General features: G+C 35.8%; 1 protein-coding gene and 1 long non-coding RNA gene across 5 annotated transcripts in view; one reads left to right on the top strand and one right to left on the bottom strand.

Annotated features, from left to right (window-relative positions):
- Positions 1 to 27,373, bottom strand: part of LOC149803775 (filamin-A-like) — a 104,473-nt gene that overhangs the window by 48,803 nt on the left and 28,297 nt on the right. The window contains exon 1 of one of the 4 annotated variants that reach the window (XM_089953565.1): positions 13,469 to 13,678. The exons of the other annotated variants lie outside the window; for them this stretch is intronic. The gene's annotated coding sequence lies outside the window, so the exon portion shown is untranslated. Of the gene's footprint in view, positions 1 to 13,468; positions 13,679 to 27,373 lie in introns of those variants that run through there. 4 annotated transcript variants of the gene reach the window in all.
- On the top strand, positions 8,276 to 11,432 carry LOC149803776 (uncharacterized). Its single transcript, XR_016419984.1, has 2 exons — positions 8,276 to 9,980; positions 10,995 to 11,432. It is a non-coding gene; the product is annotated as an uncharacterized LOC149803776 (long non-coding RNA).

Raw genomic sequence — 27,373 nt, 5'->3', positions numbered from 1 at the left:
TGTTTGGCACACCTGGCTTTTTAGTACGTCCCATGAATGTTTGTGTATTTGTTTTTGTTTGACACACCTGGCTTTTTAGTACGTCCCATGAATGTTTGTGTATTTGTTTTTGTTTGACACACCTGGCTTTTTAGTACGTCCGATGAATGTTTGTGTATTTGTTTTTGTTTGGCACACCTGGCTTTTTAGTACGTCCGATGAATGTTTGTGTATTTGTTTTTGTTTGGCACACCTGACTTTTTAGCACGTCCGATGAATGTTTGTGTATTTGTTTTTGTTTGGCACACATGGCTTTTTAGTGCGTCGGTTATGTTCTGCTGCTTGGCTGATCACATGTCTGTGTTACTTGCTATTCTGACGTGTGATGGACAAATGAACACACTTTCCACATTTACTTGAAAACCAATGGTCTTTCCTGCACAGATTTATGAACCGCAATACCCATAAATCTAAAAAATTTAAAATGATAACATAAATGAGGTAATCACAGCTTGATAGTAAAGCAGTAAGTGTTTTTCTTTTAAAAAAATACTTAATACAATATTAAAGAAACCTCGCACTATTAAGGGAGCCAGTCAAATTGTGACTAAGACAATAACAAACATATTCTGCATCGAAATGGATACTCTGCTTTGTACATTAGGATTTATAACACTCAAGCTGCTTATAGTAACAAAGGTGTCAATTATCTTGGTAAATATGGTAAAATGACGGGCTTACGTGATTTCCATGAGTACGAGATACGCCATGAAATATCGAATCCCCGGGGTTGCGATAATAAGAAGGCTGCTTTGGATAAAATGTCAGTAGGTATAACATACTGAAAATTGAAGTGGTTGGTTCGTTCAATGTGGGGATGTGGTAGACTAGTTCCAATCTCTAGATTGCATTATATTGGTATAGTACATGAGCTTCAAGAGTATGTATGTATGTATGTATGTATGTATGTATGTATGTATGTATGTATGTATGTATGTATGTATGTATGTTGTTGTTGTTGGGTTTAACGCCATTTTTCAGCACATGGCAGCCAGTATTAATGGTGGAGGAAGAAATCCCGAAAAAGAACCACTGGTCCACGAGAAGCTACTGGCAAGCTTTCTCACATACCCACATTGGCCGAATCCGAGACTCGAACCCACGCAGACAGAGGTGAGATGGCAGTATACCGTAACGGAGAGCGTTTTAGACCACTCGGCCAATCGGGGCCCCGTATGTATGTATGTATGTATGTATGTATGTATGTATAAGAACAGCAATATATGCATGCTCAATATATGCATGTTCAAAGATGTCTTTGCAAGAAGAAAGGATATTTTAAAATAGATAAAATATTCAGGAGAAGCATCCTGAACTGTTGTTTATATTTCAATATTAAAAAATACTAACTTATAGACACGATGATTTTTCTCCCAGCCTAGCTAGACGTGTTGTACTAAAGTGAGAATACTGCCACTGAGTTTTCCCCACGTTGGGACGTTAGTTCTATAAATCCTTCTAAACTTCTCCATTTTTGTTAAGTTCTGGGGAAAAGTATCCAGACTGGATATTATTCAGATATACCGAAAAGCTATTGAAGACATCATATGCTGAACTCAAAGGGATAATTGCAAAGATTCGAAGATAAATTCCGTTTGCTTTTCCACCAGCTCACTGTATTCTCATTCTGTTTTCGTCTATGTGCCGAAGAAACCCAGCCGCGTTACCTGAGAGAGATTATTATTATACATGTAGTTCTCATGAAGAAAGCTGTTAATTCAGACCACGCGAATGGAAGAAAAATACGCTTTGCACTTCTTAAACAATTGCCAAGTAATGGAATCAATCGTTTCAAAAGAATTGACAAAATAAGACATAAGGATCGTTTTTCATGGTTCCTTAATAAATTAAATCGTTACTTTCTTAATTATCTAGTACGAGATGTTCTTTGTTTTGGGTAAGGTTAGGTACAGTTAATAAAGTGCTATATAGTTCTTGACTACACGTTAGTATGTTCAGTGTCCTCTTTCGTCTGTTGCAAGCTCTTTTTCTTTCGGTAAGAGTCTGTAGTTAATATCCTATGACATAGTAAATTTACAAAAGAGAATGTAATATACCTTAAAAAAAAACACAAGAAGAAGGAAAAGAAAAGGAAACGAACAAAACAAACCAGATATCTCTCTCTCTCTCTCTCCTTGCCTATAGTACAATGTTAACAATGTTAACTTGTTGCGTACTTAAGCGTTGAATATATTCTTAATACATAGTCGCTACGGTTAAAACTCTGAATATTCAGAAATTTAAATTTACATATCTTTCAAAAGTGATTTCCGCTATTTTTTTTTTAATGTGTAACACATTCTAACCGAATTACGTTTGTGAACGCTGATGCACGTATATCCCAACATATGTAAGTAGTTAAACAAGACTTCAGCAACAATCAACAATTAATTGACAGGGCATATATCGGTATCCCATGAAGGGTGTTAATTAGGTAGAATAATTGAGAAGACAGATATTGGCGTCCCTTCTAGAGTGTAACTCATTAGGAAAACTGGGTTAATACTTTGTGATAATACAACGGAGAATAGGGGATGATACTCTGAATCAAGCTTAATAATTAATATAAGATGCATACAATTTTTTTCTTCTTCATATCCAATACACAATTTTCGACCGCATGTTGTTCTTATTTAGTGTACTGCACGTGCATTAAGTCAACATGTAATGTGGCGACTGCTGTATACACAAATCAATGATATGGTCTTTGAATTCAATTGATTTGGGAAGATGGAACACTCGACTTAGCACAATGCCTGCAGAACAATGGTTACCCGTTTATTTACTTACAATCTGGCTGCTTTGGAATTGATGTATTTTAGGATCACGGTTAGCTACAAAAGAGCCTGCTTCCTGTATTCGTTTGCCATTGATTAAAATACAAATGACACGTGCATCTGATTCGCAATGACTCGAACTCGTGAGTTTGACTTTCACCGTCATTTTTCTACTCTACCTGCATATATACACGAAGAAACATCTGTTGTCTAAATATCTTGAAGCGGAGATTGGTGATATAACCTAAAGATTCGAAAGTAAGTCGCGCTTACGTTAATCATTAGCAATTTATGCTCGTGTTATATTTTAAAAAAGGCTGACATTAGAAGGAGGCAAATTTGGGGGCAAAATTGAGATATTAAAAAATATATTATTTTGTGCACATGATTACAGAAACTTGAAAGAATGTTTAGAATTTTCTATTGGCCATTGCTGAAGAATAGGCTCGCTGGATCTTAATGCACCTTTAGATAACATGATTTTCATACACAGTTCTGAAATTTTCTGCCACAAGGGTACATATAAACATCTACAAGGCGATTTAATTTATATGGTAACTTACTTATGTGAGAGAAAACTCTCCAAGGCATTGATTAGATGCCTTACTTAACTTGAGAGAAAACTTGAAGGCATTATTTGGAGGGCTTATGTGAGAGCAAACAGTTGATGGCATTGATTGGAGGGCTTATGCGAGAGCAAACTGTTGATGGCATTGATTGGATGGCTTAGTTTCAAGGCAGTCTTATTTTCAAGTTTGGCTTATTTTGAATTTATAGTGTATGAATTTGATGAAGGCAAGAAGCAGAGCTCTCAATACGTATATTCAGGATCGAGAAAAGACTGCTTTCTAAGAGATTTAAAGTGGATTAACGTTGTATAATTCATTATAAAAAAAAAAACAATGCATCTTGACTTTGTACGCTAAGCTTCCCTTAGCATAGAAAGTCAAGATCCATTGTTTCTTTGGAGGAAAAATATAGCTTCAAAGTAGTCTTCGTTAAAAAATTGTCCTGTTAAAAAGAAGGATCTTAACGATTATTGTACAGTGCTTCGAACATAAATATTTTTCCTTCTTTATACAGTTAATTTTCTTTAAGACCTAAAATAAACTTCTATGCAACAGGCGTCATCCGAACCTGGCTTCAAACACAAAATATTATCCAAAATATCTGCAAACAAGTATGAAATATGTACACTCTGTTTGCGGTACCAAATTGTTGACGAAGGTACAGCGTCTGTTTCACGACCATTGCTCCAAAGTTTTAAAAATAATTTATGTAAAGAAAGTCTTACACTTACAAAATGTTGTCCTATCTACAACTATATTAAAGTAACGTTGCAGCGGACAAAAATCAGTCTTGGCTCAAGAAAGTAGCATTGACAGATATATCATAGTATAGCTGAAGCGTTGGATGCAGTCGGCAACACAGCGGAATAAATTACTTTAATCTGGATCCCTGCAGATCGTCACAAATGCATAGTCTGGCTCCTCTGCCCACATTAAGACTATGATAAAAGGTTCATTGTACAAACCATATTCTGTATGCTAGAAATACATGACATTTTATCCATACTGTTTTCCATCGTATGGTGTCAACTTCCTAAGATAGGCAGAATAAACACTCGAACATTGTTAAACAAACTTATCGCATCTGCAACATATTGAGAAGGGTTAACTGCAACAATCCGCCTGTCTCTCTTCAACAAAAATACACTGGATTTTAAAAGATTTTATTTTAAACTATTTAATTTTCGGTAAATAAACTGGCTAGATTAATAATCTTGCTTTGCGATTTTAGTTCGCCGTCGACAATAAATGTAACCTATCATATTACTAATCGAAATGCTTTGTTTAAACCCCAACCCCGAGCTGTATAATCTGGTTGCGATGTCTTCAGTGCAGTACTCATTTCTCTGACTATATTGACAGCACTGGTGGCGCCTGTATAACTTTTGTTTGGAACAAGCATCTTTCCTACTTAGGCGGCTTGTAACATGCATTATCTTTAAAAGCGGGATCTAGCTTACTGCACTAGATAACTCGACAGGTTAAGCTATCTCATTTCAAACAACACCCAAGTAAATCCAAACATGTAAGTAGAACTATCCGAAAATGGCACTAGCAGGTCCTGACCATGATGCAATCTCATAATCGTCATCAACCAAACATCAACAGGTTTTTAAAATATTGTGCCTTAAAGGAAAGAACATTCTCAGTACCGAGCGATCGATGGACAAAAGAAAATCGAATGTCACTATTGTCCAGTTCAAACACAATTGTCCAGTTCAAACACACACGTGTACAATATGATTTGTTATCTCGACGGTGGTTATTAGATGTTCAACCTAAATACCACATTCTTAATGGCCACGGGGCTGAAAAGACATAGCGATCGATGCAGGAAATAATATTTACCTGATAATTATGAAATATATGGTGAGAAAAGACGTTTCCGTTTCAACTAAAGGTAAACAGGAATGTCAGATTGTCAAAACACATCAGTGTGGCTATGATGGCAGCGTAGACAGTATGCACGTTTCGCACATGCAACTTGTAAGCTACTCTTCCTCTGTCTTTCTCACCATATTCATTAACTCAACATTTGGGAACACTCATAGAAAACATTTCCTATTCACAGGAAAGCCAGACGGAATGTTCAGTCAGGCAACTGCGAATATATGGATTTGATGTAATATGTAGATGTTATCGTCTCCCTTAGCATTCGACAATCAAGTTGTGTTAATGATATTACGAGATCGTATGATAGGTACAATGCGAGCTAGACCAATATTATGATAATCGACGATTCTGGGGTAAATACTCGATCAATATTATGATAATCGACGATTCTGGGGTAAATACTCGATCAATATTATGATAATCGACGATTCAGAGGTAAATGCTCACAAATTATGGTTATTTAGTTTGGTCTGAGTGAATTATAAATGTCTAAAGATTTTGAAGTTTGAAACTGTCGTCCACGTCCAGAGAAAACATTTTGTTGCACATCTCTTATTGGTATCATCCCTCAGAAAGAGTGTAGCAAAACACGATCCTTTGAAAATGTAAAACTAAGTATTCTTTGTGTTATTTTAGTACTCGCTACAAGGGATTAGCATAGATGCTCATGCTGCCAAATAAATGCTTGGTAACTCCTGAAGACAGCGGTATCGTCGCGTTAGACAATAAATTTAGCATGAAGTATTTTTTTCTCAAGAGGCAATAAAACTCTATGCACTGACAAGATTACCACTGGAAGCGTTCTCTTGCTCGCTTCGTCGTGGCATAGTCCAAAAATTTCGTATTATCAGTAGAGCAAGAAAAATAGGTAACCGAGACCTTAATAGTAAATCTCCGAGGTGATTAAAATCCATAATATAAATACGCCCATCCAATTTCGAGCCTTTACACACAATTGTGCCTATAGAAATGAGCGTGAAAGATTCATGGAGCGTGAAAAGTATGTCACTATTATAAGTAATACCCTTCAAGATGTATGCACACAGTAAGTTTCATCAGTGTTCAATAGTGTCAAAGAAACTGGGATAAATAAAGAAGAAAGAAGCAAGTTAACGTAACCACAGAAACATGAAAAGTTTATTGTTGTGACCTTTGTTTTTGATGCATAATACCAACCAATGCAAATAATCAAGATTCAGGACCGTACAGAAAATAGTTTCAGAATAATTGAGCTAACTGCAGACACAATACGCAATCGCTCGAGCACACAACTGAGCAAAATACAATAACTTACCGCTGATGTCAAAACGATGACCAGAACGATAGGAACAACGTTATGGAAAATTGATTTCTGTGCCTTCACAGGCGTGAAACAAAACTTAACATTTCCGAGAAATATATTTGTAGGCGAATAATACTGTTATGCTTGGTTGCACTACAACAAAAATGCGTTTTAATGATGGTGGGTTATCCGAAGCCATCTGTAAACATTGCTAAATATATTTTATTTTCTTGACGGGAAGGAAAACTACTTTCCACTTCATAATCATACCTTCTATTTTTTGGAAAATAATTTCCGGTACAACGTCATCACTCTGTGGTCACTTTAAAGATGATATTCTTGTTTCGAAGATTGTATGCTGCCATCTCCCAGCTAACTTCAATCCTAAAAGTGGTGAACTTTCGTGTTTGGTATCAGACACGCAATGTGTCACGTACGGTCGATATCAGAAGTGGATATGGCTAGGGCGAGTCCTGATGATTGTTTCAACAAAGTCTTTTCGATTACTCACGGAAGCTAATTACCGTTGAAATGCCAGGAATTCAAGGTCAACACGGCACACCTAGACAATACTTGCAGAGCATACGAGTCTTTGTTTATAATGAACATACAAACCATAAGCATCCCCTCCTATCGCTAAATTGACAGTACACACAAACTTGTAACCAAACACTAAGAAAATGTATGAAAAACACGCGACAGTCGTCAACTTCGATAGTGTGCATGATTCTTGCTTATTTGTTTGTTGTTGTTGTGTAATGAAAAATGTACAGCTGTCAATTTTGAGTAATTTTATATACGAATAGTAATTATAAAACGTATTGGAACTATATATATATATATATATATATATATATATATATATATATATATATATATATATATATATATATATATATATATATATATATATATATAGAGAGAGAGAGAGAGAGAGAGAGAGAGAGAGAGAGAGAGTTTCAATGGATGTGTCAGGTCCCTCTCTCATAAGACTTGGTTCTACACCAAATCCTATCAAAAAATATTCGGACCAATCAAATGGTTGTATATAGAGAGTACTATCACAAAGTCTAAATCAATCTTTTGTTACTCGACATATGGGGTCAAGTTGTACAATGGAGGTGCCAGAGCACAAGCCATAACGCAAGAGACTTTGAACTATGTTCTACTTACATTTGCTAATGAAACTGCAAGATATGGAATACCTATTTCCAGAGCTATGCCACATGTGCCAAGAGGGCAGTACTTTGATTCAAAATTCCTCCCTCAGAGCCAAGGACGGGGTGATGAGGATCGACGAATGATATCTAACTAGCATTGTTGTCGCTCTTGCCAAGTGCTTGTACATCATTCTGTACCAGCAGAAGGCACGATCATATAATTCCAAACATTTAGGCGTGTTATTAAAGTCGTAGATGCCGACAAAATGCATTTTTTTTTCTGACAGGAACAGAGAGCAGCAGTTCAAACTGAATAGCATTTATTTGTTTTGTTCAGTTGTTATAGCGATCTCTCTCTCTCTCTCTCTCTCTCTCTCTCTCTCTCTCTCTCTCTATATATATATATATATATATATATATATATATATATATATATATATATATATATATGTCTGTGTGTGTTCAAGGAGACACTCTTGAGAACTTGAGAACTAAACTACGTTATTTACATATATGTACAATAACAATAGCAGTAAACGGCTCGCTTTCTTTCCAGTAACTTCTTTTATCACTCTGAGCGTATTTCCAGTAAAGTAGATGAACAAAGTCCTGAAATGATTGGTGTTTCATGGGAGTAAATGCTAAGCAAGGATCCACCAACAACTTATGTTATTTTGCAGTGCTATAATGTTTGTTATATACATTAAGGAATCTGCATGGAACGCGTTGCTTGTTTTTATCCTGAATTATTCCCTCTTCTAGCACTTTTTTCTGGGACAAACTATAATCCAGTTTTGCAGTATTCTTTTTCAACTTAAGATATTGATACTGTTAAAGCTATGTTGTGCATTATTCTACGTTACAAAAATAGACGTAAGCTACAAGGAGGTTGTTATTTGACACAACACGCAATAAAACTACACATTATTAAGAAACAGAGAGGATGACGAACTGAAAGAGATACATAATGAAAGGAAGTCAACGAGACCAACGCGCATGTAGGCTTGTAGAAATACCAATACTTTTAGACTGAGCGACGTGACGTAAGTTACCAAACATTTCCTACGTCTGGGGGTGGGAGGGAACGAGCATGAGCGAGATTAAAAAGTGTTTTGAAACTCAAACTTTGAAGACGGATTGGGTAACTGACTAAAGAGGCAATTTGGCCAAATATTCACGCTTTAATGGACATTTAGATGGATAATCAGGCTACCAACGTATTTAATATTTTAATATTTTGCTTCCTAAATGTATCTGAAACCCACAAAAACACCTGCCAAAAATCAGCGCTGCCAATTTTTTTTTTTTTTTGAGAATGATTTATGTTCATCGTTCTTGAAATGGACAGCAATTACACGATTTGCAAAAACAAAGGAAATTCGGTCTAGCGTTCCTCCCATTACTGTTTGTTCTTCAATGTATTTCGGTGAGACGAATATCTACCATGTCCTCGTTTATATGCATGAAAGAATGATCTTCAAAATTACTTAAACCGTTCAATGATCCTAGATGCACTTTACAGTGTCATTTGCAGTACATCAAAATCCGTATTTAGTTTCTTCGGTCGTAACTCTGAGACGTACGAGAATTAAGATGTATCAAATATTGCACTGTCTCCAAAGGAAATAAAAGTCATGAAAAGTGTTTTGGTAAAACAAATTAGGTTTATGTCTGTATTGACCTTGGCTATAACTCACACTGCCAGCAAAAACAATTAAGATTCCGGATGATATTCACTCCAAACGAAAACCACGTGTTTTATTGCTTTGGAATCCGTATTTAAACCGAATGGAGTACCTATACAGCCGAGTAAATCATACAGACAGAGGTACGAACCTGGAAACAGTTATGTCCCCCAAAATGCATTTGAAATGCATTAGAGCTGTAGGCAACTATTACATCATTTACCATCCATCATTTCAGTATTCACCTTTTATCTTATTAAATGATGCACTTTTCGTTTACCTGTCTTGAAGGGACAACACGAAGGAAGTATGCCCAACATAATCATACTTTTTTTTAAAAAGATTATCGTTCATCTTTCATTGTTTACAGATTACCATTTCTGGCTCAGCATTCGTGCATGCGGTAAGCAGCGTTTAACATATGCCATTTATACTTTTTTTTTATATTTTTATTTGCATTTATTTTCCATCCATTTACCGTTTGTTCATCGTTCCATTTGTGTTCCAAATCGTATGTATGGAATCAAGCATAAAACTTCTGCTACTAACAGGCTATTATCACGAGGTGTTACGATGTAAGTATTTCACCGTTTTTCCAACCTTCCGTGATATTCCTGGTCAAATTTCATAACTAATGAGTACGTAATATACAATGAACTCCTTAAGTTCCGGCGTTTAATGCAATTTTCTTCAATTCAAAAAATATTGTTTTAACATAATGTTTTTTGAAGTTGCAATTTCTAAGGAGCACTAATATCACAAATATCCAAAATAGTTATGTATGTCGATCGGGCTTGTAGCACGACAAACGGAGTCATTGGTTAAAATATTTATTACTTCTTGCTCTTGCTCTCTGAAAAGTTATAAGTACATGCCTTTGAGTGCTCTCGAAACTTTTCGGTAGAAACTAAACTAAATTTGAAAGGATGCGATAGAAGCGCTATGGAACAGAACGTATTGATTGGAATGATACTGTTTATGAAATCTTTTAGGAGTAAAATAATTAGGCATGTACTAAAATCTATCTATAGTGTTTGCAGTAGAATTAAATCAGTTAAGTAACATGTACTTGAATTCATGACACCAAAGCAAAATATGTATTAGGACGGTAAAATGGTGTTATTTCTCTTGACGATTTGTTTGCATTTTTTTTTTATTTTTTTTTTTTTGCTGCCCTAGATTAACATGGGTATAACTTTTAAACATATCTATAATGGCTGCTCCCCATGGACTGATGCTGTTTAGATAAGCATGATTAACAGCCAAGACCACTGGAAAAATTTGGCTTAATAAACAACTGATCGATTGTTGTGTAGTTAGACCATATTAGACGAAGCTTAAATAAAACACAGCCGTGATTCCATGTAAATGTACTATGATTGACATACAACAACGATAAACGAAGAGAGCCTCCTAATGGTTCTAACAGCATCTAGCTCTTTTGCAGTCAGTGTTGTCATGAAGGAAAATTTCAAAGAACTGCGATAAAATGTAGTAGCCTTACACCCCTCTTTAAATAGGAGATATATATGTACTTGTATGATATATGCTTTCACACTCGTCCGAGTTCATTTGTTACTTTTTTATAGGTGGAAAACTTGAACCTCTATGTAATCAAACGAAGCATTCTGAAAACAAAAACGGCGAGAATGGTGAGGACGAGGCTTTCCATATTTAAAGACAATAGTTGTAATGACAAAAGAGATCGGGCCTATTATGTGTGTTAATCTCATATCTAACCTTGGGCTTTCGAGACCTAGTTTTGGAAATATTTCTAGCACAATCGTCACATCTTTCCAGTTTCCACTGCCTTCCACCCTGTTCTGAAAACGATCATTCACTTGAAAACTGTCCTTATTTCAATTCCATAAAAATCATCATTCAAGATGACTATTTTCAAACCGAAACTCCGTTCACCCATGAAGCTGCAGCAAAGGACAACACCGTGCTTGCTCAAGAAAACGTTCTTTAAATGGTACACTTTGGTCAAAATTAAATAAAGCAATGTCATATTCTGACATAAAAAAATATTTTTGTTGCATCTGTGACTGATATAGAAGAAACAAACAATAGAGTTATTATCGTCGCTCTGTTTATGGTTTGCGTTGCAACAGATTCTTGTAAAAGGAATGAATATTAAAGCTAGACCTCTGTGGCTTCATTTCCATTACCTTTAGTTTATTTAGACTGATGACCAGCTGCTCATGAAAATATATGTAAACATTAATTCTAGACACCAACAACTGGCACAATGTTTATATTATCTTCATCTGTGAATTTAGCAGACATGGAGACTGTGCAATGCTTTATCTTGCTATCAGATTTGTATCACTCTATATTGATTATAAACAAGTTTATTGCATATCAAACTTACTTTAACATTTAGCCCGAAATTCAAACGTTGTGTTCATGATGGTTCATGGCAGAGACCTTTTTCCTCGGCCTTTTGAGAAGGTCTTCACAGTCATTTACTGGCTCAATCGTCAGCACATTATCAAGGTCCTATTGGAAATATCACTTACATATAACACGCTTTCACACTTAGTTTATTCGTGTTAGGAAATGAAATTGGTAGAGGCCGTATAGTCACTGGTAAAGGGACGCCAGTTAGTCTCTCTCTACCTTTATACATGGTTCTTGTATTCCATTAGAAAAACCTTTGTATGTCTGTGCTGGACAGCTTAAGGTCCCTGCATTATTTATCAAACTCGGCTGGAACGGTAACTTTAACATTTATCGGGCTTATTCCCCGGCTAATCATTTTATAGCCAGGGTTGTTAAAATAACGAGTATTACGAGACAATGCAAACTTGCTGCGATTCAAGAAACTTTTCTCAAGTATGATCATCGACCGAAAGAGAAATGCACGTCTTTCCCAATCTTTTGTTGTTGTTGTTGTTGTTGTTGTTGTTGTTTTGTAATAGTTCTGATAAAATTTACACAAAGACTATCAGAGTTGTAATACTATAAATTCCCCAGCATGAGATTTATTCCACTCCATTTTTTAATTTTTTTTTTATAGATTCATGCCCGCTATCTCTAAGGTAACCATGTTGCTCGATCACTGAACGTTTTATCTGTAAATTCATACCATACTATATAGGTTTTGATAAAATGGAAGAATCACCGCATATCAGCACGAGCAAAATCATAAGTTTCTGTGTTTTCTCATAAAACGTATTCTTTAACTAAGACAAAATGCTGTGCTTCTTATGAAGTTAATTATAAAATTAATTCTTTTAAGAATGTGTTAGTGTGGCACATGAAACGTGCAAATTAATTGTGTAAGTATGGAATAATTGACATAACGTAGGTTACATTTAACTTAGTACGTACGGTGAGTGGACCATCTGATTCCTCTGTTTCAATATTAAGTATAACAGAAGCAAAACACCATCAAATATGCTGGAAAATGAGAAAGGTCAGATATCCAGCCAGGAAGCAGACTGACATTATTTTCCTGTATGCTTCATAACGGTAATCAAATACGCCCAAGTATAACTTTTTATCGAGCATGCATCTTGACCGACGATGCGTTGCAAATGGCATAGAATAGCAAAGAAACAAACAGACTTATCGTTAGATGAACGGGTGCAAACCGATAAATAAGCTGCATTTCTAACACATTTATCTCTGAGACTAATATTATACTATACAAAAATTAATATGTTTACCTACGTCAAAGGTTGGTCTGGGGATTAGGGAATATTTTATGTATTCAGTACAATGGTGGCTGTTCTGCATCTGTATTATGTTGGGTAAATCATATTAACAACATATGCGGAATAAAATCTTGAATCCTTGAACCATAAATTAGTTCCATGTTCATGTCCACACACAGATAAACACACACACACACACACACACACACACACACACACACACTATATATATATATATATATATATATATATATATATATATATATATATATATATATATATATATATATATATATATATATATATATATATATATAATAATAATAATAATAATAATCAATAATAGTAATACTAATGTGTTGAAAAACTAAACAGCAAGTCAATATTACAAATGCACTCACCTCGTATTTCTTTTTTTCCCGCAGGGGCTTGGTATATTATGATGTGCTATTAAATTTCTAATGCTTCAATACAATTCCTTCCAAAAGCTCTTCTTTGAAGTAAGAGGAGACCTTCAAGTATAATTTTTTTAAAAGTCACCTATATTAACGCAACCAGAAAATTACTTCCCCGAGTCCTTCCGCTTTCACCGCTTCTGCTTTCGAACATCCCGAAAGTTTGCTTTATCTTCCAAACAGGAGTACTATTTCTGGCCAGTTGCCTTGGTAATAAGGTGCGTTTTGCTGATCTGTTAATGTATCATGCAGGGGCTTGTTCTGATTCAAAATTGGAGGGTCTAGGCAGTTTGTTGGTAAGACACCCATGAGCGATATTCACAACAATTACTTTCACTCAAGACCCAAGAGGGGACTGGTTGGCATGGTGCGTCACGTGATTCATGTCAGATAATTATTAATCTGTGATGTCGATCTTACTATTCTTAGTGTTGAAGGTTTCACATTCCATGATCGCACTGGTGCTAATGGTTTCCAGGATCGCCATGGTTGAGGTGGTCAAGGGCTATCTATTTATAACAGATACGCTGGTCAGATTCTATAAAATATTACTATTATGGCCAGGCCCCTTCAGAGGTTGAGAGAGGTCCAGGCCATAGCGAGATTTTTCGGCCCCAATGCCTTGGTTATATTGAACTTTGGAAATGAATTGAATGCCAACACAAACCCATATAATTTATTATATAAAGATTTGAAAGACAACTAATATGCATTATTTTTAGAAATGTTTATTTTTATTTTTTTTTAAAAAAAAACTCTTTTCGAGGCCCCTTTGGGTTTGGGACTGATGCATGGACCATAAGTCCCACCTGCCTCTCCGACCTCTCCACGCGATTCGGCGGGCTTATGGCTGCAAGTGATACAACTCACAGAACAAACACTAACGAGAAATAAATGTAACCTGTTTTGTTAAATATATTTTGATGTTACCAGCTTCTATTCAACTGCATATGTCACTCTCATCAAGTTGTATTACATAGATGTATTTTTGTGAAAGGTAAAAAGCCTATATCGCTTTGATGTGAACATATTACATTGAAAACTTATTTTGTTTAAACTGTTGAGAAAATCACAGACAGTAATCTTTCCCAAAATAGATTACTGTAGTACTGAGTTAATGAGATAAATGGAATAATAAGTTATATGAGATAAATGGAACACTAAGTTAAATGAGATAAATGGAACACTAAGTTAAATGAGATATGTGGAACACTAAGTTAAATGAGATAAATGGAACACTAAGTTAAATGATATAAATGGAATAATAAAAAGTTATATGAGATAAATGGAACACTAAGTTAAATGAGATATGTGGAACACTAAGTTAAATGAGATAAATGGAACAATAAGTTAAATGAGATAAATGAAAAACTAAATTAAACGAGAGGAATGGAGCACAGTCTAAAAGAAAACTAAGTCAAAAGTGAGGACTAGAGCGCAAAAATGAAGAAGATCGGAGTACTAAGTAAAATGACAGGACAAGATTACTAAGTTAAATGCCGCCGCCACAGTACAAGGACTAATATCATATATGGACAAAGAAACTAAACATCTAAATGGGTTCTTAGGTATGCAAGTGCCATTAAGTCATATACTCGAGGCCGAGGAGAGCGATCACGGGCCCTTGGGCAAGAAATACCCGGGCCTCTCCTAGTTCTTGTTCAAACAAAAAATTTCTTTTATAAAATTAAAAAGTGTTTTTCGGCCCGGGCCCCGGGGATATATCCCCGGTTGCTCTCCACCCCTCTTGCCGGCCCTGCATATACAACTGCCGGTAAGTTATACACTAGTGCCAGTAAACTATATACTAGTGCCAGTAAATCATGTACTATTGGTTTGGTTTCCAATTTTGGCGTTGAACTTTGTATGGATATCTCTGTGTGGATTTGATGTCTTCTGTACATGTTCATGGCTTTCTAGACCAGCCAGATATTTTCTCAAGGCAGAAGTAAAACAGCGGCTTTATTTGTTATTTACGTTCATAATCAGATTAAAATTGAAACAACAGTTTACATGCCCGAAAGTTTGAAATGAAAAATGACGAATATATCCTTGAGCTATGTCTATCACTATGACAGTTACTAGGACAATTTAAAGTATCATTATTTCTTTTAGGTAAATTTAAGGTACCAGTTTCAGATATATGTACACACAAAGCTTTCCAGTTTTAAAATGTTTAGAGGAATGCCCTTATGAGCATGTTTTCTTAAGGACGGTTCCAAGGGTTCCTCCTGACGCCCTGTTGTGTCTAAGAAAACATGAAAACCATGACCGCATATAGTGCTCACGCTCGAAGAACTGCTGTAAACATGTTTCATTCGAAACTACTTACTCATGGCTTTGACCCTAAGGTAAAATTGTATTTGAGTTTGTAGCAGAATGAACTTTCTTAGCGCAAAAATTAGTTATCAATTACCAGTCAAGGGAATAAGTATAGCAAATTTAAAAAACTGTTAACCTTAATCTTCAGCTAACATGGGATCGCCAAAGTGAAAATAGTGTAGTCTATTGCTAATGAATGCATATAGAAGAATTTTTCTTTTTAGAAACCTCGGAAGCTTTGAGAGATATTCGCCAAAATGAGAAATGACTTCTTTTATAATTAATTATGAGGTCCAAAAAAGTAAAATAAAAATATGCATACATATATACTGATGCGTTTCCTCCATCCGTACTGTGCAAATAAATACGATTCACCGTAACTTGTCTAGTCTTTAGTGTCATGAAATGTAATTCTTTTCGGCAACTGACAATTCAAAAAGACATGTCTATAAATAAACCGCAAGTATGGGAACAAATGATCTTATAACGTTTTGGCTTCGCAGATGTGAAACAAATAATTAATTTATCAACGGGAAAATATTTTATTTAAAGTAGAAGCACATATTGTGAACGGCGCAATATAAGGTGACAGGCAAAAATTGTTGGAGTTAAGCACAGTCTACAAAGACTCTGCTCTCGAGGTTGGTATATTGTGGGTCGAATTCTATGCATTTTTCGTTCAGTTAATTTAGTGCAGGTGATAAAAGATGCACATTAACTCAATACATATAACGCTGCAATGCTACGCTGAGGAATAATCACTTAGAATTTAAATTCGAAATGTTTTATAAAACAAATAATATACAGTGCAATCTTTCTTTTTGTACAAATCTGTACATTTACTACAGAAAATAAAATGAAACTGATTTATTTTCAGCTTCTTGACATGGCGTCTGTACGTCCAAATTTCGCAAGCATACGACAGGGTGGGTAACACAGTGGATTTGTAGACCTTAGGTTTTGTTTGTAGACTTATACCTCCGCGCTCCCACACATTTGCGCGTAGCCTCCGAAAAGCCACAATCTAGTTATCAATTTTGGCGTTAACTTCGTCATCGATGTGAACTACACGTGACTGTGTGCTGCCGAGATAGGTGAACTTGTCCACTGCCAGGAGAGTCTGGCCATTTATGTGATGGTATGCTCTACGTAATGCTTACCTGGTGTAGGTTGGTGCATCACCTCCGTCTTCTTGATATTGATTATGAGACCGAAAATGTCACAAACTGTAGAGAAATGGCCCATACTCTGTCCTGCAATTTCGTCTTCGCCTGTAGTCCCAGAAAACACCATACTGAAGAGGGATGAAGCCAACACACAACCTTGCTTGTCTTCATTGGTGACTGGGAATAGTTAAGATGATTCGCCGTTCTCCACGACACGGGCGAATATTCTATCATGGAACTGCCGAACCATCACGATGAATTTCTCTAAGCAACCAAATTCTGCCATGATCTTCCAAATGTCTCCACGGCTGACTGTGTCAAAGGTTTATGACATATCAATGAACGTCGTAAACATGGTTGGAGTTTTGTTTCTGGTATTATTTCTGGAGTTGGCGACCTACATGTTTATGGCCTATCTTCGTTTCTTGAAGTCACACTAACTCACAGGCAGGAGCCCTTGATCAATGCGATGTACAATGTGATTCGACCGAATTCTTGCTTGGATATTCTGGCAAGTGACAGCAAGGAGATGCCGCGTTGTTTGTCTCATCATTGTATATTGGTTTTCCGCTTGTACAAAGTGGACGACGGATGCAGCCTTATACTCCTTGGGTATGGTTTCTTGAGTCCGTATTGTCTGGAGGCACTCAGTTAGCTTCTGTGCCATACAAGAACCTCTGGCTTTGCAGATTCTTGATGCTATTGAATCTACTCCAGGTGCTTTGAAAAGTGACAGCAGGTCAATTGCGTTCAGATTCAGTCAGCGTTAGAAGATCAGCAAGTGAAAAGTTGATGTCCACTGGAAGTAGTGGATCATTTGCCCCCTCACTGTTATATGACTGTTGATTGAGGATGCTATTAATTTTTTCTGCCAATCTTTGGAGTATTTTTTCTTTTTCAGTTAGCAGTGTGGTGTTGTCAGCACTCAGTATTGAAGATGTTTCTGTCAACTGTGGCCCGTAGATTGTCTTTCTATTGTCATATGACTGCTCCGGTGGCCTAGTGGTTAAACCGTCCGCCTCGAACCCCGGCCGAGCCATACCAAAGACTTACAAAAATGGTACTAACAGCTTCCTCGCTTGGCGCTCAGCATTAAGAGGTTAGTATTAAGACTGATCGGCCTGGTGTCAGGATAATGTGACTGGGTGGGACATAATGCTACATGTATGCAGCATGATTCCTCAGTGCTAGACATCACTACAAACTGTCACACTGCAGACATCGTAGCGATATGACTGAATAATTGTTAAAAGCTACGTTAAAAATCTAAATCACACACACAAACATATTGTCATAGAAGTTCTTCATGTAATTTCTATCAGCGTAGTACTGAATGCTCATATTTGAGATTACAACTCAGTGAGTTTTCATTAGACATTCCTACTGGTGCTGTTAACGGCTGATGTCTTGTATGAGGAAGTGCTGTCTTCTAAACAGACATTTTGTAGCCAATGCTTCTGATTAAAAGTCTCTGTATGGCTACATCGTTCTCATTAAACTGATATTGATGTTTAAATCTGGTAGGAACAAGTATTTTAGATGCAGACGTGTAGGCTGAGTCTCTGAAGGATGCTGAGTCGACATTCTCAGAGTTTATATCGATTTCATGTAGTCGACTGATAAGTTCCTCGAGAAATGTCGGTTTCACATTCTCCGTTTTCAATCCGGAGAAATTGAGCTCTTTGGCGACATTTTTATCTTGTTGTTATCTGCAAGGCTGAATCCGGATATTGAGCATGGAGACTATGACGCCATGGTCAGTCGTGCATTTCTCATGGCCTTCACGCCTGTCTCTTCTCCGTAGAATTACGTAGTCGTTAAGATTCCAGTGCTTGGAGCGTGGGTGCATCCAAGACGTCTTGTTGAGGCTTGACATGCAGAAGACTGTGTTGGTGATGTTCCGCGCATTTCCTGGAGGAGTCAGTTACTGTTGTATTAGCCAAAGCCATTCTTGCCAGTGACACCTGGCCAAGTGATCTATGCAAAATCTAGTATTGAAGTCACAAGCATGAGATTGTTTACCACTGGTACTTCTGCAACAAGAGACTCATAGTCTTCATCAAAATTTGTCCTTTATCTTACCTGGTTTGGTCATGTTGGGTGCATAGGCACTGATTATAGTTGCATGTCTTTTTCAAGATAGCGAGAGTCTCACGTCGCTCTTCGGTCACTTTATAAGAAGGTGTAGCTAGTCACAACTGTTTTGATGAAGTATTGTGAACCTGGTCATAAGTAACTAACAATGGGAGACTATTCCACAGTGTAGGACATGCCATATTTGACATTTGCAAAGGGGTCACACTAAATTTTCTCATGTTAGATTTACAATTATTTCTTCTTGATCACTTTCGAACCACTGTCATTACAATCATGCTAACATTGATGATTTTATGATTAGCAGTCATTGTTTTAGGCAAGGTAAAAACTGAGGAATGTTTATATTGCACACCAACTACCTAAAAGAGCAGGTGCCAAATTTACCTTATATATATATATATATATATATATATATATATATATATATATATATATATATATATATATATATATATATATATATATATATATATATATATGAAGTGCTTTGCACTATAGTCTGACTCCACATTCCCGTTTGTTTGTACCCCCCTAACGATTTAAAAACCGAGAAAGTTTAATGGGATAAAAAGTGCACAGAACTAAGTCAAATAAATCATTTATTTATGATTTCTAACCATTTCTGACTTTCCATACTAACACGGCGCCATATTGCGTACACTATAGGCTAGTTTATTTTCATCAGAGAACATAATGACGTAGTTCATCCTGTTCGGCAACTGCTGAATAATTGCGTAAATTACATAATGTTGAGAGTTTGGAATTATATCCCTCTGCATACATGGACATATAAGTTAAACCGCTTGTTAAATCCACATGAAAAGCAAAGTTGCAGTTGTTATTATTTTCCTTTGCTTGATTCGACATTGTAATATCGGAAGCAGACGACTTGTGTATGTACAGCTGTAGTCCTGATTCATCCCTTTGCTGAAAATGGACTTGTCCAGAAACTGGAAATGGATCCGAGCATGTCCGTCTATTACACCGAAAACTTCCGTTAAGCATGAAACGCGCATAACATGACTGTGTTAGGGCCACTCTACTCAGAGCCAGTTTAGAAACTTTAAATGAATGATTTAATTGACTAAGTTCTTTGCACTTTTTATCACATTAAAGTTTTCCATTATTTAAATCGGGGGGGGGGGAGGGTTTACAAACAAACGGGTTTGTATTATCAGACTATAGTTGCTGTGCGTAGTAAGTTATACATTTTGGAAAGCATGTAAAACAGACTAACTGATTAAAATGACGTCATGTAGAACCCCTGCGTGATTGGCCGATAACAAAAGTTGTATAGATCCTGTGGCAGCTTGAAAAAACCCAAAACTGATACCAACATTCGGGATATGCCAATACTAGATTACATCAGGGTGAACCTACAAGTGGAGATGTCTGAATTAATAAAGACGTATACTTCTTCATATCGGATGTTATAACATATTACACACCTGTAAATTGTTGATGCTTTGATGGTTTGTCCATATCTGTATTGTGTTGCAGAAAGTTTACCTTTCTATGAACTGTATGGATACAGAAAACACAGACGATGTGAGCCTTAGTTGTGCCGAATAATAAAATACTGACGTCAAATGAAATATTGTGCAAAAGACTGGTTCAGAGATCGTTCGTATCATGTAAATAAATACTATCTTTGTTAAAAAATAAGAGAGAAATTGAGTCTATCATTGCTCAACTAAATAGAAAATCCGTGAATGTAATCTGGGAGATATATTTGTCCTAAGATTAGTGTTCCATAAGAAAATTCCACCAAAAAGTCACACTTTTTTATCACATACGAGTCTTCGCTGCTCTCATGTAAGCAGCTAAGAAATACAATTCAAATATGATGCCAGTCTTTTGAATATTCGTCTACTTCTTTTCTAAGTTTCCATCATACTATATTTGTATTCTTCCGTTCATTTTCTTTGTCATTTTCTAAAACGCACTAGTGTCCTCATATAAGTCTTAAATTAAAACAGATTGCGTACTGCTATTTGGAATGATAATTACAGACACTCGTACTAGACTGCCCCATAGCTTTGGTAACAGTCGATGGGTCTGTACAAACTATCATATACTGTGATAAATACAGTTTTTTGATATCCAATTATTACAAACGCCTTTAATTAATGATAATGATGATGATGACGGTGTTTGTGTTGCGTTGTGGTACTGGCAATAACATAAATGATTAAAAGAATTTCTCGATGTAGACAGTAAGCGAAGTTAGAATGAGCATATGTGCATCTGGAAAAAGTGATATTGATGTAATTGTAGAATGACAATACACATCTGGAAAAAGTAATGTTGGTATAATTGTAGAATGACAATACACCTTTCCCAACCCGTTACGGCAGATTCCAGACACAATCTGATCCCAGCAAAGTGCCTGTATTTCTACCTCTACATACGTGTTGTATATTAGCCCTGTGGCCTAAATTGCATGTGAAACTGCGCTCTCTATGTCTGAAGCCAAGGTTGGGCTAATTGGAAACAGGTAAGGTTGTAATAAAATTGTCTCTCACTTACAAAGAACAAGTACCTATGCCAATCAAAATGACGATCTACATTAAAGCAGCTAAAATGAGAGTACATTTCAACTGTTTCATGTATTTGCACATAAAAACTGCTTTTTGAAGATTTACGAGATCTAATTAAATAGTATACCATAATGTTTGGAGACCTTGAACTCTATTTAATAGTTTACAATAATACCACTATGTAATTTTTATTCCGAGACAGCATAATCACATCTGCATTTCATGTACATCTACATACCAGCTTACGAAATTTGTTCTCTAAAGTCTCTTTTTTAAAAAAATTAGAAATCACAAGTGGAAGTATACCAGGAAGAGTGTCATTGCTTCGCGAGGTATCAAGACAGATTTTAACTCTCTATGTCTGCAGTTATTTTCCGAAACAATTCTTTGTCTCTAGACATCTACGCTTACTTTATTTCTAGTTCAATTTCTATTTAAAAAAGACGTCCACCAACAACAATCTATTTCATTATAGTTTATTTTTTATGCTCTGATAGGCTTATAAAATAAAAATGACATTTTAGGACAATGTTTAAAAAGATATTATTTTAGGTATAGTTATACGGAAGGTTTATTGGATTACTGGATTAGTGGATGATTATAAATGAACATCCTCTTTCTCCCACAATACAAAATCGTCCAAACTAACAGAATTGTACATTTCATGTCTACTCCACTTCTTGAGAATAACAAATTACCTCTTATGAGAGAGAAAACATAGCAGTAAACAAAACTGATCGGTTCTGTAGCGTGTCCATAAAATTATGCTAATTAAGATAAATTGATCTCAGTGACATATTTCGCACGAGTCAAAGATAAATCGTCTCTTTGATCCTTTCTTATCATCATCAAATTAAGTCAGTGATATTGATAGCATTGATCAGTGCATAGTTTCAAAGGAATTAAACACATCCTCATCCCTCACCTTCATGCTGTACGTTCCTTACGTTTCATTACAAACAGGGTAAATTACTTTCCACAGTCTCAAATTATGGATGAAAAATCAATCATGACAGTCCAGTCTTTACGACAGATGTTGGAAAAATCGTTATTCAAAGAAGGTTGTGATTCTGGCAATGGCGGTACCAAACAATGATTTTGTATATTGGGTCGCTACCCCAAAGTAGATCAGTCTGTTTATTGTAAGTATATGAAAACAATTATATTAATAGAGTGCTATTCAATTAAAGAATTTTAAATCTTTAACTTAAGATTGTTTTATTGAGTGGAAAATGTATCATAAAGCATACATCTAAAAAGATCTTATCTCTTTCATCTTTCTGTCATAATATTGTAAAATAAACCCTGCCATTAATCAATATTTTCGGTACAATCACCAACAGAGTATTTCAGAAAGCTTTCGCTATTGTATGATGAAACGTACACTTTACTTTGGAACTATTGCTATGTAATTAAATATTTGCGTTCTAGAGATTGATCTGTTGTCTGCGAATGTCGATTCGAAGTTAGTAAATATTTACCTATGTTTTTAATTCTCTTGTTGTGATGCTCATTTATTGTGTACTTGCAATTTATTATATTATCAGCGTTAAGTCTAGGGGTATAGAATATTATTACTGCTACACAGATGAAAGTATTAATTGATGACATAAAATCCTTAATTCATTTTATTCAAGTACCCATGGAGTCTGGATTACAATTGTAGTCTAAACAGATTTATGCTCAAGAAGACAACTTAGTCAACATGCGTTTAAAAAAAAATATCACAACACAGATTAATGTGAAAAACTGTATATTGTCATGGTTTCATTCTCTTGTACAAATCTGACGGAACAACAAACTAACATAACTTCCACATCGGATACCATAACACCTGCAGAGCTTTATTCACTAGCAACTGAAAATAAAATTAATCCAACAGACCAGCTTATGTTATACAGACACATCATATCAAAGTTTGTTAATATATGATAGGATCAAAGATAAAGATTTTAAATATCAGATAGGATCAAGGTAAATGTTTGTAAATATCTGATATGATCACATCTATAATTTTTTAATATCTGACAGGATTAAGGCTGTAGTTTGTTAAAATATTATCATATCAAAAGCTATAGTTTGTTCTTTTTTCATACCTGGTAGTATCAAAACTGTAGTTTGCTATTATCTGATACGATCAAAGTTATCGTTTCTCAATATCTTATAGGACCAAGGCTATAGTTTGTTGATTTTTGAAAGGATCAATAATACAGTTTGTTAATATTTTAATGGATCAAGGCTGTAATTTGTTAATATCTGATAGGATCAAGGCTCAAGGATATAGTTTGTTGATAGGATCAAGGCAAGATTTTATTACTATCAAGGCTATAGTTTGTTAATATCTGATAGGATCAATGCTCAACGATAAAGTTTGTTGATAGGATCAAGGCAACATTTTGTTAATATCTAATAGGATCATGACTATAGTTTGTTAATATCTGATAGGATCAAGGCTACAGTTAGTTAATATCTGATAGGATCAAGGCTACAATTTGTTAATATATAATAGGATCAAGGCTATAGTTTGTTAATATCTAATAGGATCAAGGCTATATTTTTTAAATATCTAATAGGATCAAGGCTATAGTTTGTTAATATATAATAGGATCAAGGCTATAGTTTATTAATAACTAATTGGATCAAGGCTACAATTTGTTAATATATGATAGGATCAAGGCTATAGTTTGTTAATAACTAATAGGATCAAGGCTATAGTTTGTTAATAACTAACATGATCAAGGCTACACTTTCTTATGATAGGTCAAGGCTATGGTTTGTTAATATATGATAGGATCAAGGCTATAGTTTGTTAATAACTAATAGGATCAAGGCTATAGTTTGTTAATAACTAATAGGATCAAGGCTATTGTTTGTGGATATATGATAGGATCAAGGCTATAGTGTGTTAATATGATAGGATCAAAGCTATAGTTTGTTAATATATAATAGGATCAAGGCTATAGTTTGTTAATATCTGATAGGATCAAGGCTACAATTTGTTAATATCTGATAGGATCAATGCTATAGATGTATAACATACTGCTACATTACTGTTTCCTTTTTAGGATGATTAATAGATACAAGTAGGTACAACTTCTTCCAAAATATCACTCACTCGAAACTGACAATGATGAGGAACTGTAGAGTAAAAGAACATTTGTTGCATTGGTATTGACAGAGTGAAATATATTTTAGTGTTTGTTATGGGAATTTGAGCTTGTTTTCGAGTATGACGACCGCCGATATGTTGCCATGTCAATATTTTCGTGAACCATGTATCTTAGGTAGTGGTGGGTGGGTGATGAATTTAGAATTTCATTTGATAAATTTATCAAGTCTGCATATGTATATATACTTGGTGAATATACATGTTTGGTAAGGTGGATATACATGTTTAGTAAGGATAATAAGCAACAACACTGCTTGTAGAATTTAAGTATCAGAATTGAATCTAGTCGAATTTAATAATATTTGAAAATGTAGACATACAATGTTAGAGAATCGGGAACGATGGGCATCGTATATGATGCCCTGTTGTCATTGTGCCGGGAATTGCAAGCAGTCAGATGACACTTTTTTCTAATGCATGAGCTATGCTGGTGGGAGAAGATTTACAGACTAGCTCTTGTGGTGGAACCCTTGGTAACGGGTACAGACTCAAGGCCAATCCGGTCCGGGTATTAGGTAGGGGAACGATAAATCCACCTTAGATTATGTATGACTACTCAACCTCATTACTGATGGCGAATGTCCAGCAAATATATGGTCATGGATGTGGAGGGGGCATGATTGTTTGTGCATCTCAGATTGGGAATTTTGGATCTTGTCCATAAAGTGGATGGTTTATGCCAGAAGGGCTCTTATGTCAACTCCGATTGCTGGGTTACTTGAGTTCTGACCATGGCGACACTGGAGTCATTTTTCGTCCTCAGAAAGGGGCTGAGAAGAATACGATTCCTAAACATGTGGAGAGGAGATTTCGTGTTTCATCTTTCCATTAATTGCGATTATCGCTCCTTGATTTCATCCTTTAATGACTGTGAAATCATGACAATGTAAAATTCTGTAGTGTTAATATAATTAAGTAATTACTGTACTTTTGGTCTAGGAAGAACAATTACCAAGAATCAAGGATAAACATTTCCCCCTTCTTTTTGTTATAAGCTCGCTGAGGCTTAAGCGCTTCAGTGACATTGACAGCACTCATCAGCATATTCTTTGACGACTCACAGTACTGTGTGTGTGTGTGTGTGTGTGTGTGTAATGTGTGTGATTTGCATTTGTAACGTAGCTTTAAAAATGTTTCAGTCATGTCGCTATGATGTCTGACGTGTGGCAATTTATAGCGATGTCTAGCACTGGGGGATCTTGCTGCAGACATGTAGTATGATGTCCCAGCCAGTCACATTATCCTGACACCAGGCCGACCAGTTTGTAACACTAAACTCTTAATGCTGAGTGCCTAGCTGTTAGTACCATTCCTATGTCTTTGGTATGACTTAGCAGAGGTTCGAACCCGCGACTTCTCGCTTCCGAAGTGGACGCTCTAACCACTAGTCCACCGAAGCGGTCGACTCACGGTACGAATTATATGGTATAATGGGAAAGAATCTAGAATTATTTAAACATAAAATAGATAACATGGATTTGGAGGGACATGATTCGTTAATAATGTAAAATAAAATTTAGACAAACAAGAATCTTTTGTGGCCTATCTTATTTGCATATGAAAAAATAGAGAAAATGTTTCTGAGAGACAATTTTGGTGTTTTTACAGCCTTGACATAGGATTACTCAGCAATGAAAGTAGAATTTGATTCTTAATATGCGAAGTTAAAACACGCTTCAAACGACTAAATAATTTTGTGGCTCGTATGATTGTCTTCACGCAGAAGGCCGCGTCAAGGGTAGTTCTGATGGGCTCGATTATGAACATCTATAACTCAAGTTAACTGAATTTGTAATATAATGGCGGATATATATGTTTACGAAGGGAGTTGAATATGTATCCCGAATTCTTCCGCACAACACGTTTGGAGTTCCTACACTATAACCCTAATTAACTGACAAAATGCACATGTATGCTGTTGAGTTCATTTCTATTTTAGTCACATATTCTCAGCGCACGCATCTAGAGCGGAGAATCTATGACATCCTAACGCACGAGCTACAGGAAAAGTGGGCGTTATGGGGATTGGTTACTGTTATTAATAACTTAAAATGTAACAACCTCAGTTAAAGGGTCCTTATCCTGTACTGAATGACTAATGGGTGTATTTTTGATAAATTCTCAATAAGGTACAGGAAATGACTGAAAGGATAAAGGAACTATCTAGACATCCGTGTTTTGTTCTGAAGTACAAGTGGTATTCCTTTAGTGCTGTGCATATTCACGGAAAGAGTCAACACCCAATCACCTGGTGTAAAAAAATGGCACAATATCGCTGAATATTTTATCTACTTTGAATGTCACAGAATCTCATTTAATTTAGTTTTCTATCCAGTGTATGGACTTGAATCAGTAAAAAGGACCTAAGTTCTTTCATATTTTAACCTATTTTAGGACCGTCGCAGTAATGGGACCCTAGAGACTGGTATAGACCCAAGGTCAATCTGGCCTGTTAGGTCTCACCTACTTACCCCTTGCCCTCTGCCTCAAGTACCTTAGTTGTTGCCCTCTCGCTGAAGTACATTGGCTGTTGCTCTCTACCTGCGATACCTTCACT

This window comes from Sinohyriopsis cumingii, chromosome 3 (genome assembly GCF_028554795.1).
Source record: "Sinohyriopsis cumingii isolate HCF-2022 chromosome 3, ASM2855479v2, whole genome shotgun sequence".
In the NCBI taxonomy this organism is placed as follows: Eukaryota; Metazoa; Mollusca; class Bivalvia; order Unionida; family Unionidae; genus Sinohyriopsis; species Sinohyriopsis cumingii.
The sequence above is the reverse complement of the archived record's forward strand: the minus strand, read 5'-3'. Positions and strand labels throughout refer to the sequence as shown.